This window comes from Rhineura floridana, chromosome 11 (genome assembly GCF_030035675.1).
Source record: "Rhineura floridana isolate rRhiFlo1 chromosome 11, rRhiFlo1.hap2, whole genome shotgun sequence".
In the NCBI taxonomy this organism is placed as follows: domain Eukaryota; kingdom Metazoa; phylum Chordata; class Lepidosauria; order Squamata; family Rhineuridae; genus Rhineura; species Rhineura floridana.
In genome coordinates, this window is record NC_084490.1 from 33,876,298 (window position 1) to 33,892,203 (window position 15,906).

Sequence of the window (15,906 nt, forward strand, 5' to 3'; positions counted from 1 at the left end):
CCAGGGCATTCTAGAGGTTAGAAGGTACACATACATGGATGGCCACATTTACCTTTCACAACAACCTTTGGAGGTAGGTAAGGCTGGCAATAATTAAATGATCCAAGATCATATAGTGAGCTACCTAGCTAGGTGAAGATTTGAACCTGGTCTCCATAATCTAAGTCCAACACACTAGTCTATGCTGACTCTCTCCCACTGAAGCTACCGGATCTTAAAATCCCTTTGCTGGATTTTGCTGCATGTTCAGTTCATTTCTTAAGAATTAGTTTTCTTTGATTGAAGATAACTCTAAGGGAATCCTTCACCTTCACATTTCTCAGACTGTATATGAAAGTATTTAGCATGGGTGTCACCATTGTGTTCAGTACAGTGCCTATTTTGTTGAAATCCAGAATGTTCCCTTTAGTGGGACGGACATAAATGAAGATAGAGCTCCCATAGTACAATGTTACCACAGTGATATGAGAAACACACGCTGAGAAGGCCTTTTGTCACCCTTGTGCTGATGGTATCTTCAGGACAGCATAATGTAAATGTATGACACAACTGTTATGAGAAGTAAACCCAGAAGCAATATAGAAGAAGTCCCAAAATCAACCCTTTCAGCCAATGATGTGTCACCACAGACAAGCTTGAGTAAGGGGGCACTGTCACAGAAGAAGTGGTTGACAATGTTTGGGCCACAGAATGGTAGACCAGCTGTCACAATGCTGGGAACTAGAATAATCAAGAAACCACCAACCCATGACCCCAGAAGGAGCTGGAAACAGGCTTTGCTGTTCAAACTGGATGCATAGCGCAGGGGGTAGCATATTGCAACGTAACGGTCAAAGGACATTACAGCCAGGATGAAGAATTCAGTTGAGCCCATAAGGAAATAGAAGAATGACTGAGTAGGACAGCCCACAAAAGAGATGGTCTTCTTTCCTGTGATTATATTTATTAGCATCTTAGGCATGACGGTTGCAGTGATCATGAGCTCCAGGAATGAGAGATTGCTCAAGAAAAAATACATTGGCAATTGAAGATGGTGATTAGTAAGTACCAGTTTAATTTGTGTGACATTACCCGTAATGGTCAAATAAGAGAGGTAGAGACACCTTATCAGCCATATTCATGAGAGGTATGCAGTGACCACAAGATGCATCATGTATCTGTATTTATAGTGTTTGGAGGCAGCTCTTTTGGATCCAAAACAGTTGTTCTGGTTCTATTTGCTATTTGGGGCCAAATCTGATATGTTAAATCTGAAGCTCTGTTTTGTTCCCTTTGATTTTAAATGGGAATCTAAACAAAAAACTCCACCCACCCCCCCCCAGCAGTCTTGAGGTCTGGGTGTTTTCCCAGTCATATTGCTTTTGTTTCTCAGAAAAGAAGAAGGGTAAGGAAATGGTCTTGCTGTTACCTTTATGCACATACTTTAAGTCCACAATCTACCTCCAAATCACCCTCATTTGCCTTGTTGTTCAGGGTTCACACAGAATCAATGCACACCCTTGTTCACCGTTGGTAAATATATGAAGGATAAGTCCTAGGTCTATTAATTAGAAACTAGGATACCTAATTTAAACTCCATGTTCAGAATAACCATACAGTTAAACATCCAGTGCTGGAAATGAATATTTGGGGAGAATTGTTGCCTTCTCTCTTGTTGACTTACTGGCTATTGAATGCCAAACCAGAAACTGAATTCTGAATTTGACATATTCTCCATATGAACAAACAGGGCTCTTCCTGTGTCTTTTCGAAGAGCCAGTTAATAGTCAGCTCTTTACTGAGAGAGATTCATATGAAATTTATGTTTGAAGCTGATGAATTCTATTGTAAACATGAGTCCCAGGAAAGTTCCATCCATCTCCACGAGCAACATTTTTTAGAGTCACCAAGTTTGATATGGAAGAGGAAGAAATGTGCACGCATTGCTTTAGAGCCAGAAATGTCTAAAGGCTGGTTCACACACTAACTGTTCCATAAGCAGAGTGGGGTTGCTGCTGTGCTAAAGTCCCACTTTGTGGACACTGCATATGATGGAGTCATATGTGCATATAGCTTTACTTGCATATGCATGATCTCATATCCCCCCCCAGAAAGAAAAAAAAGGATACAGGGATTTGGGAAGACTGTAAGGATTAGACATATGCACATACAGAAATATAGTAGTATGCTGTCTGTCACATATCATGCTGTTTATATTTTGATGATTTATGTCTCCAAAGCATGACCATCCATGTCTATTGAATAACCCAGCTGACAAGGGTATGAAGAAACCTGCAGACTGGCTTGCTCCACATTGGAATTTTGAGGGAAGCAATAATACAACCAGGAGCACCAGAATCTGAAAAAGCCCTCAAACCTAAACATGTATACAAAAACAGCCCCATGATTAAGGATGGGGGAAAGTTCAATTCCGTTCACATTTAAAGCTGGACCTACCTCATTCACACTTTCCAAAGCAATATGCGAACTGAAACACAGCCATCCTTCAAAAGTCACACTTCTCTGAATTTTGCAGTGCAGTTCCTCCGCAAGGGAGTGTGTGCAAAAATGCATATACTAGGGTAAAGTGTGCATAAAAATGCAGAGATGTGAAAATAGCATACAGAAATATTGTACCCTTGAACTTATGGTAGTCAGCTCTTTATTGAGGGGGATGCATATGAAGTTGGGGGAATGTTCTGTAAAACATGAGAATATTAGGCAAAATGCATACAAAATTGTCTACACTGGGAGAAATTCACACTAAAATGTGGATAAAATTTCATGAGGATGTTTTTTTTAAAAATTGTGAAATGATACGGACATGTGGAGAACTGAGAAACTGAGAGAAATTGAAATTTACAGAGTCACCTTTCCCTACTCATGGTCTACACTGCTATTTTGGGCAGGGGCTGGTGTATCCAATCCCATGTCTCTCTTCTTTCACCCATGGGGCTGATTGCATTAGTTTAATGGATGAAAAAGGTAGTGCTGTTGTCCCAATTTCTAAATCCCGTTCACACTGCAGTACCTCTTGTGTTAAGAAATATCAGCTTTTTCAGCTGATATACCAGCATTTTGCACAACTGTCTTTCACATGGCTTGTTTTCGTCCTTCACCCATGCACACTGTTCCCCACTGTGTAGGAGGTCTAAGATCTCATCCCATCACCATGCAAGCCCTCTCCCTTTAGGATCTGACTTTCTAAATTGTTTTACTGTAGTTGTATCAAAACAGGGGTGTGTGTGGGAAATGCTGCCGCTATCAGCACTGATGCTGGAATACCGGTACAATGTTTGTCAGGCAACCCTCCCCACATGACTAAAGGGTGAGAATGCACTGCATGCTGGGACGCCTGTCACGTGAGCAGCTGCAGATTATTCCTGCAATCTTCCAGGTTCCCAGTCTTGCTAACTGATTATTTCTGGTATCCTTTATCGTGGAAATTAGCGCTAAACTTCCACTACATTCCACTAGAATTCTGGTGCTAGCTTGTGTGTTGTGTGAAAGATCAAATATAATGCACAAATTACCAGGTAAGAAATCATCAGAATAATGGAATAAAGTGCAGTGTGAAAGCAGCCCTAATGCAGTATCTCTCAAGCAATTTCTAAAAACTCCATATTAATCTATAAATATAATCTGATGATAAAGACACCATCCCATGGCAGGATTTTTGATGTTTACCTTTACAAATCAAAGAAGGAAGGATGGTGTAATCCACACTGAAAATCTCTTCTGATATTCCAAATACGTTTTTGTGGAATCTCTAACAGAAGAACTGAAGGATCTCAGATTTATGAAATCAAACCCTAAATAGACAAGTATATGGAAGCTTCCGTCTAGTTTACATCGGTTTTCTTTAAGTATAACTGCAGGCCAACACTATAAACATTTCCCTTGCAGTAACGCCTACTGAATATGTTAATAACTTCTTCTGCATATGCATGGTTGAATTGTGCCAATAGGCTTAACTATGCCTAAATATGTGTCTAATAGCAGTCATTGTCCCTCAAGATAGTCCCCTTCAGTGTACATAGTTTGTTATACTAGCTCATGGTCAGTGGTGTCACTAGGGTTGGTGTCACCTGGTGCGGTAACTCATGGTGTCACCCCATGGACCTCCTCCTGTACCAAACCATACAGAATCTTTAGTAGTGTTTTTTGTACTAATGTTACTCGTAAATCGTAATTCCCGTATATCACTGAATGTAATGGCAATAGTAGTGACATAAACAACTAGCAAAATTAAAATTACACCTTTAAATTACAATATCATACGCACAGTTCAAATTCTTGCTCTTATTGCTAATGGGAGTTAATTATCTTGCATATGCCCATAGTAAATTTTCAGATACTTTCAGACCCTCAGCAATTTTCAAGTGGTCTATGTAGAAGAAAGGTTTGGGAACCCCTGGAATAAGACACCTGCTTATGTCCCTATGCTGCTCCCACCCCTCATTTAGGTGCCTGGGATGCATGCGAATGGACACACCTCCTTACAATTATGGAAAGTGATTCTTAATAATACGTCTCCAGACACAAAGTTACATAGGCATTTATCCATTGTTTAGTAGAAAATTCAGAGCTGCAGGGTCCCTTCTTGATAGTTACAGCCATCTATACCCTTTTTTGCTCCTGGATTAAGAATGAGATCTTTGTTAATGCATTCTCTCACAACAACAAACATCTCTAGGAGCCAATCCGCATGAAAGTGGAGAGCGTTAGCAACTGAGAAGAGTCTTCTCAGTGGCTGACTCACCTCCTTTCACTCTGATTGGCTCCAATCTGCAGAAAAGGCAAGGAAGCATATTAGAAGACTCTTCTCAGTGACTAACACACTCCCTTTTCATGCTGACTGTAGGATGCTTGGAGACATAGGGACCCTGCTCCCAAAAAAGCAGAGAGACTAAGATCCCCTGGGCAACTACCCTCCTGGTGCTTATGGACATGACCATAATATATTTTGTGACATGCAAATTCGATATTATTTATTAAGTGTGTTTAGGATTACACTGATGGCATTTCCAAATATGTACTTTCACACAGACTTTGTGTGTTCCCAAGAACCTTGGGAACTATGATTTTTCCTTCACAGAACTACAAATTCCCAGCACTCTGAACAAACTAGTTCCCATGATTTTTCAGAGAAGTCATGCCCTTTAAATGTATGGTGTGGGCCTGCTCTTCCTCTGCATGCAGTAGGAGGTAGCCATGTTTTTGGGTCCATGGACATATCTGCAAACTGGAGAAAGCATCACATGCACCACATACACACTCCAATCAAGCACACAATGCACTCTTTTATTGGATATGAGAGAATGCTTCTTTGAAGCCTAAGTTCAGCAAGGGGAGGGGACTCTGTGGTTGCAAAGAAGGCCTCTGCAGGTGCATGTGTGCCTTCAGCTGCAACATCGGTGACCCCTGACATGTATCAAGGCTGCAATTTCAACATGGAGTTCAAGAAAATAGAATGTGGAAGTTTAATAGGAGTAGTTATCAGAATTTGGCTTTTGAGAGCACTACACATTTTTGTGACCATGACAAGAGGGTAAATAAATAAAGAGATCATGATCAGTCACATCTCAAGACAAATGACAGCTTATAAATAAAACTGTCTCCACTTGCTTCCCTATCATACAGTCACTCAGGCTTCTGCACCATCTACTTCCTGAGAGCAGCAAGATTTCTTTCCAACATGATGTGGAGTCAGGGTAGAGGACAGGAAAAAATGTGGTTGGAAATATGGTGGGTTCAATCATGCCTCAGAGCATTTATAGGCCCCAGGCTTGGGGAAGAACATGATAAACCTAGTCAGGGGCCTTAGACATAGGATACATGCAGGAAACACCTCTTTGTGTCAAGCACGAGATTACTTCTGAAGAACTCCTGTGTCTATTGAGCCACATGGTTTTCTCTTCCAAATACAAGCCAGTAACAAAGAGGAAGGTTTTAGGATCCACTTGGATGCATTTTCAGTGAAATGCTATTATGCATACAGATTAAAGGAAGCCTGCATTTTATGTTCCACGATTTCCAATCAAATGGAGCATATTTTGGTGCACATGAATAATCCAACAGTTTACTTCTGCCAACTTTTCTCTTGTTCAGCTCCTCTCCTTAACAGCAGCAGAGAAGCAGCAGCATTGATATAAAACTTAAGGTCTTTGGAGCAGTCTGAATCTTCTAATAATTGTCTTAAGTGCCTCTTTTACGTCTTTGTTTCTCAGAGAATATATGAGTGGATTAATAACTGGCGTTACCACTGAATAAATGAGAGAAACAAACTTGTCTTTGTCTAGAGAGTAGGCTGAGCTGGGCCTTATATATGTGTAAATGGCTGAAGAGAAGAAAACACTGACTACAATGAGATGGGAGGAACATGTGGAGAAAGCTTTCTTCTTCCCTTCAGTGGAACGGATTCTGAAGATAGCTCTCAGGATAAAGAAGTAAGATGTTAACGTCAACCCACAGCTACACATCGCATAAATCACATCTGACAAAAAAATCATTATCTCATTAAGGCTGGTGTCAGAGCATGAGAGCTTTAAAAGTGGGGGAAGATCACAGTAGAAATGTTCAACTATGTTAGAGTTGCAGAAGGAAAGCTTCAGCATAAGTCCAACAAGAACAGCAGAAACGACCATCCCAGCAAGCCACAGTCCACTGGCTATGCCAACACACACTTCCTTCCTCATGATGACTGTGTACTGCAAAGGATGGCAAATAGCAGCATAACGGTCAAAAGCCATAAATGAGAGGAGAAAAAGCTCTGTTCCCAAACACCATATGAATAAAAATGACTGTGTAATGCAACCATAAAAAGAGATGGTCTTTCTGTGGGTCCAAAGAGTCTGGAGGAATTTTGGAGTTGTAACTGAGATGGAAAACAGATTCACTAAGGACAAATTGATGAGCAGGAAGTACATGGCAGTATGGAGTTTCCTGGAAGTGCATATGGTAAAGATGAGGAGGAGGTTACTAGCTAAAGCAGTAGCATAGATGAATGCAAATACCCCAAACAGAAGTGTCTCTAATTCTGCAGAGCTAGTGAAACCGGCCAGTGTAAATTCCATAGTAGTAGACTGGTTCTTTATTTCAATATCTCTGATGCCAGTGTCCTAAACAGATAAATTGTATTGTAAGTTGAATTAAGTATCATAATTCATACGAAGTTCATGCCTTTCTCTTTCATTCACTCTTTCCTTCTATCCCTTTCTCTCTTTCTGTTCGAAATGCAGAAAATTAGCATCTGACCTCTTCTGTCATTTGCAAGATTATGGGAAACCAGTCTGAAATCTCAGATTATGTTCACTCTTAGATACAATTCCATGCACAGTTAGTTAGATATAAGTCCCATCGACATCAAACAATCCCAAGATAGTCAGACCTACCCCCCCCAAAAAAGACACATGGGGTTCCCATGTAAGCAGGGACCCAGGACCTGTCAAAAGAGCACCATGATCAATCCTTTCTTACATTTGCCATTCCTTGATGAGGATGAGTACCAGAAATGATTTCCGGGGTGATCTAATGTTTAACGTGGTCTACATCATTTGTACGTAAATGTGAGCATTTGTTAAGCCACACTGATATTTCTCCCCATTTTGGAAAGTCTCTGTGGTCAGAATGTTTGTCAATGATCTTGTTAATTCACCATAACTGACTGAAAATGTAATGAAATGTCTGTAATTTAAAATAAACTAACAAATACGCTTTGCACAGGCAGCTATAACAATCTACTAAGGAAAAACTGATCATGTGCAGAACCCTCTGAATGTTTATATGGATATAAATCCTTAATGGTTCCAGACCCCCGCACTACAGCTCATCTGCTTTTCAGTGGTTTTTGCTTTTTGGCGGGGGTCTGGGACCTAACCTGCCGTATGAATGCAGCCCTACTGTAAGGAACAGATTTGAGGCTTTAAACTTAGTTGACAGAGAAGAAGAAGAACTATGGAGTGAAGGCAGAGACGTTATCAAGGAATAATGCAAAAAGACAATACCTCTAGTCAAACAGAGAGAAAGGCCTCAATGGAGGTTGCTGATTCATATGGTCGACATAAGTCGCAATCGACATGAAGGCACATAGCAACAACAACCAGGGACTAATTCATCATCATCTTTGTACTCTGAAGTGATAACAATCCATCCAACCTCAAGGTAAGATGGGGATGGAAACATTTTCAGGTGAAGGATTACATTTTCCAGTGTGCCGTCTTCTGGGAACAATATTCCAGTGGTAGGTAGGAACCAGAGACAAAAGGCTGGATGGTGTCTAACATGTGACTCTTACCTTGTACAGTAGGCTACATTCCACCCATACAAAGGTTTATGCAGCCCTCCATACTCACAATTTTCCATCTTTTATCCAGGCAAGCAAAGATCACAGATAATGACACATTCCAGTCATGGGAAAGGATTTGAAGACATTGGCAATCAAGACCATTGACGGGTGTGGCCTAGAGACAGAAGGTTTGACCTGACAGGAGGAATGGCTTGGGAAGAGTCCCAAAATGTGGATAGAGAGGGTTGGAGGGGTGAAATTGGGCCCCGGGCCATGAGAGGACTGTTGGATCCACTGGCAATTTGTAAACAGTAATCTTTTCTTTTATTGAACTGACCTTAGCTCAAAACAGTATGTCATTACAATTTCACTAAATACGCTCAAAATCTGTAGTCTTGCTGACATCTCCAACAAAATGCATTGGATAATGAAAGGTGAAAGTGCCTTAAGTACAGAATCTTGTCAAACTTTTCTCTTGATTGATTGAACATTGATTAAAAAGTCTGGCCATTATGACATACAGCCTTTCACTGGTTTATCTGACATGTTCTTATTAAAAGCTTTCCTCAAGTTACCTGAATTGCTATCTCCATTCTTGAATCTCTGATAAAATATATCATTGTGAACTACAGTTGTTCAGTATCTCCTCTCCTCCTCAAATATAAGGATACGTATATATCATTAGTTCTGATAATTTAATAAAACAGTTTAAAATGCTACTTAGAAGTCTTTACATTCAAGAGTTAAATTAGTTTAGTTTTGTTAAATAAATAAATAATATGTATTACAATCTTTAAAATAGAAACTTAAATACCTTTTTGAGTCAAATTAATATATTCAACCATTTTATCATTTCAAGAAATATTATAAAGTAGCTTAATACAACATGTTATTTCTACACCCTTTATCCTCTACATATCAGAGTCACATAGTACATTTTAGCTTCCAGCAACCAATTCAAAGAAACTAGACATTAATGGAGAGATTCTGGGGCTAATAATGGTTAAATATTGGCCCATATTTGCAATATCACATCCCTAACTGCATTACTTCTACTTTCCATATTCATTCATCTAATGCATGGTGGCCCTCCAGATGTTGTTCCATCAGCTCCAGCTAGCGTGGTCAATGGCAAGGGTCCAACAACATCTGATCTTGGGACTTTTATTTGCTCTACTTCTGAATGGGCACTTTGATTCTGCTGGGTCACTGCAGTCAACAAGCTGCTGAATAATAATGGTTAATACCAAACACTACCAAGCCACAATATTTGTTTTTGTTTTGTTTTTCGGTGTAGCCTTGAACGTGATTGTAGGAATTTTTGAATTCAAAATAAAATGATTAATACTAGTGTGAAGAGTTTAGAGGGAATAGTTAACAGAATGGTTAACATTTTTTAAAAAAATAATAACCTGAAGAGTACAATCCAGTGCCACACCCCCTTGTCACAGGGCTGTACAGTCTGGCAGAAACACCACCACCTCTGCAGCAATAGTCTAATAGTCATTTAAACCATTACAGCTGCAAAGATAATTTTTATATTATAAGCTGGTAGCAAAGGTTTGCTCTCACTGCAATCAGTGTGAAACGTTAGTCATCCCTAATATGTCCCACAAATTCAATGAGAAGGAAATGCAGCTATCTTAACTCTGCATCCAGCCCAAGGACTTGGCTTCTGTAAAAAAGTTTGTATAGTGTTTACCACAACATTGATATTATTTTAGTAAAACAGATGCAACAGGCTCTGCTCTCTCCCCATACACACACAACATAGATAGATAGATTGATAGATAGATGAGAGAGAGATACAGAGACAGACAGACAGACAGTTAGGTAGGTAGGTAATTCTCTGTTCACCATCTTAGAAACTAAATATCACACAGCCAAAATAGAAAGATGAATGCTATGTGTGCCCATCTGCCATCAATTTCTCTTCCGACAACCCACACTTTACGACTTGGATCCTAAAACAGGTTAATTTGAGGAACTTCATGGAAGAGACCTTTATTGGTCTATGGACACCTGCGTCCTGGGACGGTCAGGGGATCCTTCTGAACACTGTGAGAGGAGGAATGGTAGCAGAGCAGGGTATTCACTCAAAGTCAATCTTAGATTCCCACAAATTAGCTCAAGGAAGATCATGGAAGGAATGTTTCCTATCTACTCCAGCTCCAGCAGCACCCTGTACCCCATTTCACATTGTTCCATAGCTCCCTTGGCCATCTAGAGAGGCATTTTGAGATACACAATGACTGTAGGATGAGGAGAAAGAAACGTATCTTAGGATACTCGCCTATCTGTTCATGGAATGTTTTGGTGTTGGTGAGGAGCAGCCAAAGCCTGATACTGATATTGGAAACTGAAATATACCATCTTACTTTCCATAACTATATTAGAAATGGTCAGCATATAATATATAGGCCATCTGAGGCTACAACCCAATGTTACACATATCTGTCTCAGTGCTGAAAACCTCTACCAAATGTTACTGAACGTAAGGTAAGAACTTCACCCACCATGTTAATAAGAGGGGGAAGTGGTGATTGAATAATAAACAAACTACAGCATAACTATGATAAAAACAAATGACACCACTCTTCAACAAAAATGCATAAGCTGGTATGCACATTAAAACAGAGATGTTGTCACTGATATATCTTACTTGTAATGATCCTAAAGACACACAATAGATTTAAACAAAGTAAATGAGGGGAAAAAACTAAGAAGATGAGAAAAAATCTAAGAGAAAAAGAAAATAACAATAAAAAGAAGAGAATAAAAACGTAAGAAGTAAAGTGTCCTTCTTAGTATGTTTCACATATTAGCCAAGATATATTCCAGTGAAAATAGTGTCATAATATAGAGCCACGAAAGTGGCTGTATACTATAGCCAGAGGGGATTTTTCACATTCCGCAATGTTAAATTGAAAATACCCCCATGCCATTCTGAGGCTTCCTGTAAGCTCATTTCAAAACAAAACCGTACAAAACTTATAGTCCTGAACTCAGAAATGCTTGCTTAACAACCCTGTCAATTATCATGGTGATACACAAAACAGTCAGAGACAATAGACAGTTCAAAGCCTACAAAGAGAAAAAAACCTCAGAGCCCTTTTGGACTTTTTTCTCTCAGAGTTCTCATAATCTGTTGAAATTCATTAAAAATCAGCAATGTGGAGTACCTGTAATCCTAATACTCTGTGGAGTACCTGTAATCCTAATACTGACGTTGCCCCATACTCTGACCTTCATCTACTGCAGTTTAAAAGTTGAAAAAAATGCCTGGCTGATTTGTAATTAATTTAATAAATTTTGGCTGGGACCCTATGATAACGCGGGGCATGCTCAATAAGAACCAACTGTCAGAATTCTAAAAGCCTCCCAGTTGCTGGGCTTGCCTAGTCATGGGGCCACACCCATCCCAGACTTTGATTTCACTTGAGACAGTCATGGCATCCCTCAGAGAACCCTGGGAAGTGTAGTTCATGAAGGATGCTGAGAGGAGACTCCTGTTCCACTGAGAGAGCTCCACAGGCCAGACTGGTTTAACAGTCAGCCACTCTGATGGAAGTCTGTGAGGGGATCAGGGCGTCTCCTAGCAACTCTCTGCACCCTTCACTAACTACACTTCCCAGTATTCTTTGAGAGAAGCCATGACTGTCGAAAGTGAAATAAAGGCCTGGTGTGGATATGGCCGGGGAAAGCTTTGGTTTAAATGTTGGTGGGAGGCTACATGTGCCTGCGGTAGAATAAAAAGGTGGGGGAAAGCCTGAAAAAGAATGATACTGTTTACAATGTTTTCCTTTTGGAAAGGAAAGGGGCTTCCCTTCTGCTCAGTGCCCACCCACCCAATCTCCCCCCCCTCCTCCTTTCCTCCCCTCCTCCCTGCCTCTTCCCTGGGTCAGTATTGGACTACGACCTGGAAGAGCAGGGTTCCAATTGCCACACAGCCATGAAGCTGACTGGGTGACCGTGGGCCGGTCACTGCCTCTCAGCCTCAGAGGAAGGCAATGGTGAAACCACCTCTGAATACCTTTTACCATGAAAACCCTATTCAAAGGGTCGCCATGGGTGGGGATCGACTTGAAGGCAGTCCATTTCCATTTTCAAACATGACTGCATAGAAAAAAATCCCATTGAACTCAAAAAGTATGAAAATGATCAAACCCACCCTCCCGTCTCCTCCCTCCTATCGCCTCCCTGTTGCCCCTTCCCTCAACCTTCCTTTGCCCCTCCCTCCCCATCCCCATCCCCTTCCAATCCCCTCCTTCCCCTTCCCCTTCCCCATGGAGATAGCAGGTGTTGCCACCACTCACCATATGCTCAGAGGCACATGTTACCAAATTCTTCCAAGCTACACAGGAAGTGGATTGGACTGTGAAAGACCAGCCCAAATTGTGTTTGCATTTTTGACAAATTTGTAGGGCAGTCCAATATCTCAGGGAGGAGTTCAGGTCTCCTGCTCCCCTGGTGCATTCACTATAGCTGCCTTATTTCCCTGCTTTTTAAAGTTTGATAGAAATAGCTGCGGGCTATAGGTACATTCTTAAAGAGGTTTTTTGCCTATGTATTGTTGTTATACTTATCTCTAGTTGATTTTATTGTACTTTTTAAAACAATTTCAGCTGGTTTTATATTATGTTTGTAAATTGTTAACAACAACAACAACAATAATAATGAACAATATTTTGAAAGTGTGTATTTCAGTGATTAATGAAAAGGCATCTGTTTTCAATAAATTTGTTATTTCTTTTATAAGAATAGTTTTAAAAATCTACATCCCAAATTCTATCCTACCATTCATATCACTGAAACGCGTCTAGTAATTTAGATACCCAATCATTCAATTCCTTGTTTAAACATGTTTTGAAGACAGAGTTCTTGAACACTTCTTTGGAATATTATTGTTTCATCTCTCTCCCCTCCCCCAGTTCATTTAAAAGAAAGTGCACTTAATTCAGGATTTTAATTAAATTTTAGTTTATTAACACAAAGCTAGGTGCCCTGTTTGCAGGTGTGGGAAAGAAAGCAGATGAGAGAAAATCAGATTATTTTTTAATTAAAACATAATACCTTCATTCCTATTAGGTGTTGTGTATTCTTTCCTGCTATTTTTTTTTTCTTTTTCTTATGTCCAAAAATTATTTCTGTCAGTATCTGGAAATCAGGAAAACCAATTGTCGACCATTAATCTGAAGAATGGTGACAACTAGTGCTATCCTCCCGTAGATATGTTCACTTTCTTAACAAAGCACACTATATCTTTGAAATCTTTCTTTTAATGAAGTGATGGCACCACTGGGAGAAAGACCTTTGAGGCATCACGAGGAATGTGGTGAGTATTCATTCTATTGCTGAAGCCTCTCTCTCTCTCCCCCCCCATCATTTCAGCATTTGGCACATTTTCAAATGCCAAACGTAGCATTCAGTTTTGGAAAGGTTTTAGACACATGCTTCATTCTCCCATAGAAGTCAAAGAAACTTAAAAGTGCTTAACACTGACTGGATGATAGCACAAATATTTGTTACTTGGTATGTTATTTTTGTTGAAAAGACAAATTAATAAACATACATAGGAGTGGGGAAACTATTTCAGGTTGAGAGAAGCATACCCTATAGGCAACCATTGAGGAGCCACACACCAGGGACTGGTATGGCTAGAGGAAAACTGGAAGTGGCCAGAGGTGAAAGTGAACAGAGCAAAAGATGAGACTTTCATTTTTACTGTAATAATAATAATAATAATAATAATAATAATAATAATAATAATAGTAAACTTTATTTCTACCCTGCCCTTTTTCTAATAGGAGTCAGAGCGGCTTACAACTAAAAACAACACCAATTAAAACATACAGAAGTATACTATTAAAAAAGAATTAAACTATGAGAAAAATTAAAACCATAAAATATAGATTAAAAACAGCGGACAATTTAAAATAATAAAATCATATAATGTAGTCAACCAAACCTATGATGCTTAATCCTGGTCGTTCTCTATCCCAAATGCCCATTGAAATAAAACAGTCTTTACTTGTTGCCGGAAAGAAGGCAAGGAGGGAGCTGATCGCACCTCACTCGGAAGGGAGTTCCACAGCCTAGGGGCAGCCACTGAAAAGGCCCTGTCTCGTGTCCGCATCATATGTCCTTGCGATGGTGTGGGGAATACAAGAAGGGCCTCACTTGAAGATCTCAAATCCTGGACAGATTCATGTAGGGAGATACAATCTGTCAAATAGCCTGGACCTGGGGAATACAAAGGCCTCCTGTGACTTATTAGCAAAACACTTTGCCAATAAAATCGAGCACTTACAGAGCTCGATCCCGTGCGCCGTGGACACAGTGGATGAACCAGAGTTGGCCAGTTGCATGCCGGTAAATTGGGATCGGTTTCGGCTTCTCCCTTCTGAGGAAGTGGACAAGGTCCTTTCATCTGTCAAGCCAACCACTTGTCTTACTGATCCTTGCCCTTCGTGGCTCCTTGTGAGCTGCAGAGAGAAATTGGGCGAGGGGATCAAAGCAGTGGTAAACGCATCCTTGAAAGAGGGTGTGATGCCATCAGCCTTCAAGGAGGCAATTGTAAAGCCCATCTTAAAGAAGCCCTCCTTGGATCCCCAAGTATTCGATAACTTCCGCCCAATTTCGAATCTACCATTTCTGGGCAAGGTCACTGAGCGAGTGGTGGCCAACCAGTTGTCAGCACACTTGGATGAAACGGATTATTTGGATCCATACCAATCGGGTTTCAGGACTGGTCGATTTCCTCTTTAAACTTGGTTGAGCCTTGATGTTTTTACGTTTTGAGCCTTTTTTGTTGAAACCCCAGCATTAATGCCACACTTACTGTGAGCATGGCCTAGGCTAGCCGGGTTAATTGTATTAAAAGTTCGCTCACCAGGCTGATGTATTACACACGTAGGCAATTCAGTTGTAAAACTAAGTTCATGTATGGGACTAGGATCCCTGTCCACCCGAGACTTAGTCTCCGACACAGCCGTTGACAAAGTAGTGCAGAGAGGTTGAATTAAGGTGGCGTCCTTTGAACAAGACGACATTGGGGCCGTTAATAATAACAACTGACCCATACATTCGGCAAGGAGGTTCTTAATCAGTGACAGGTCTTCTGTCCATTTTATAAATAAGCTTTTAATTAGGTCCAGCTGGGAATAAAGTAGTTTGACTACCGTATTAGAATCCATTTCTTCATGATGAGGACCCTTATAAATCGGGGAAGGCTGAGCTGAAGAAGATGAACAAGTGGCGCACAGGATCTCAGCAGGGCAAGGTGGAGTAACGCTCACGGAGTCTCCACAGACTTGGGGCTGAGCAGGGCTGCCACCCTGCTGAAGGTTTACAATCGAGGGATCAGCATGCTCTAGTTCCACAGCCAGAGAGTACTCGCCAGCCCTCATAGTGTCCCCAGTTGATAATTTCATTAGGCACTGTGGCCCCAAAGACCAGTCTAAGCATTCGGTGCCATCCAGTACCATTAGGTCCAGAGGTCCCATAGCAGATGAGACATTTAAATTCTGGCCAAAGAAATCCATGATTTTACATTGATTATGTTTTTTAATGACTGCCGCAATATCGTCCGTCATGGGGACCAGACCACGCTGTTTGTATCCTACTCTGGTGAGAACCAT

The 15,906-nt window shown here is 40.6% G+C and overlaps 1 pseudogene; it reads right to left on the bottom strand.

The window, feature by feature from the left end:
* Nucleotides 1-251: 251 nt before the first annotated feature.
* Nucleotides 252-15,906, bottom strand: LOC133367853 (olfactory receptor 6M1-like; annotated as a pseudogene).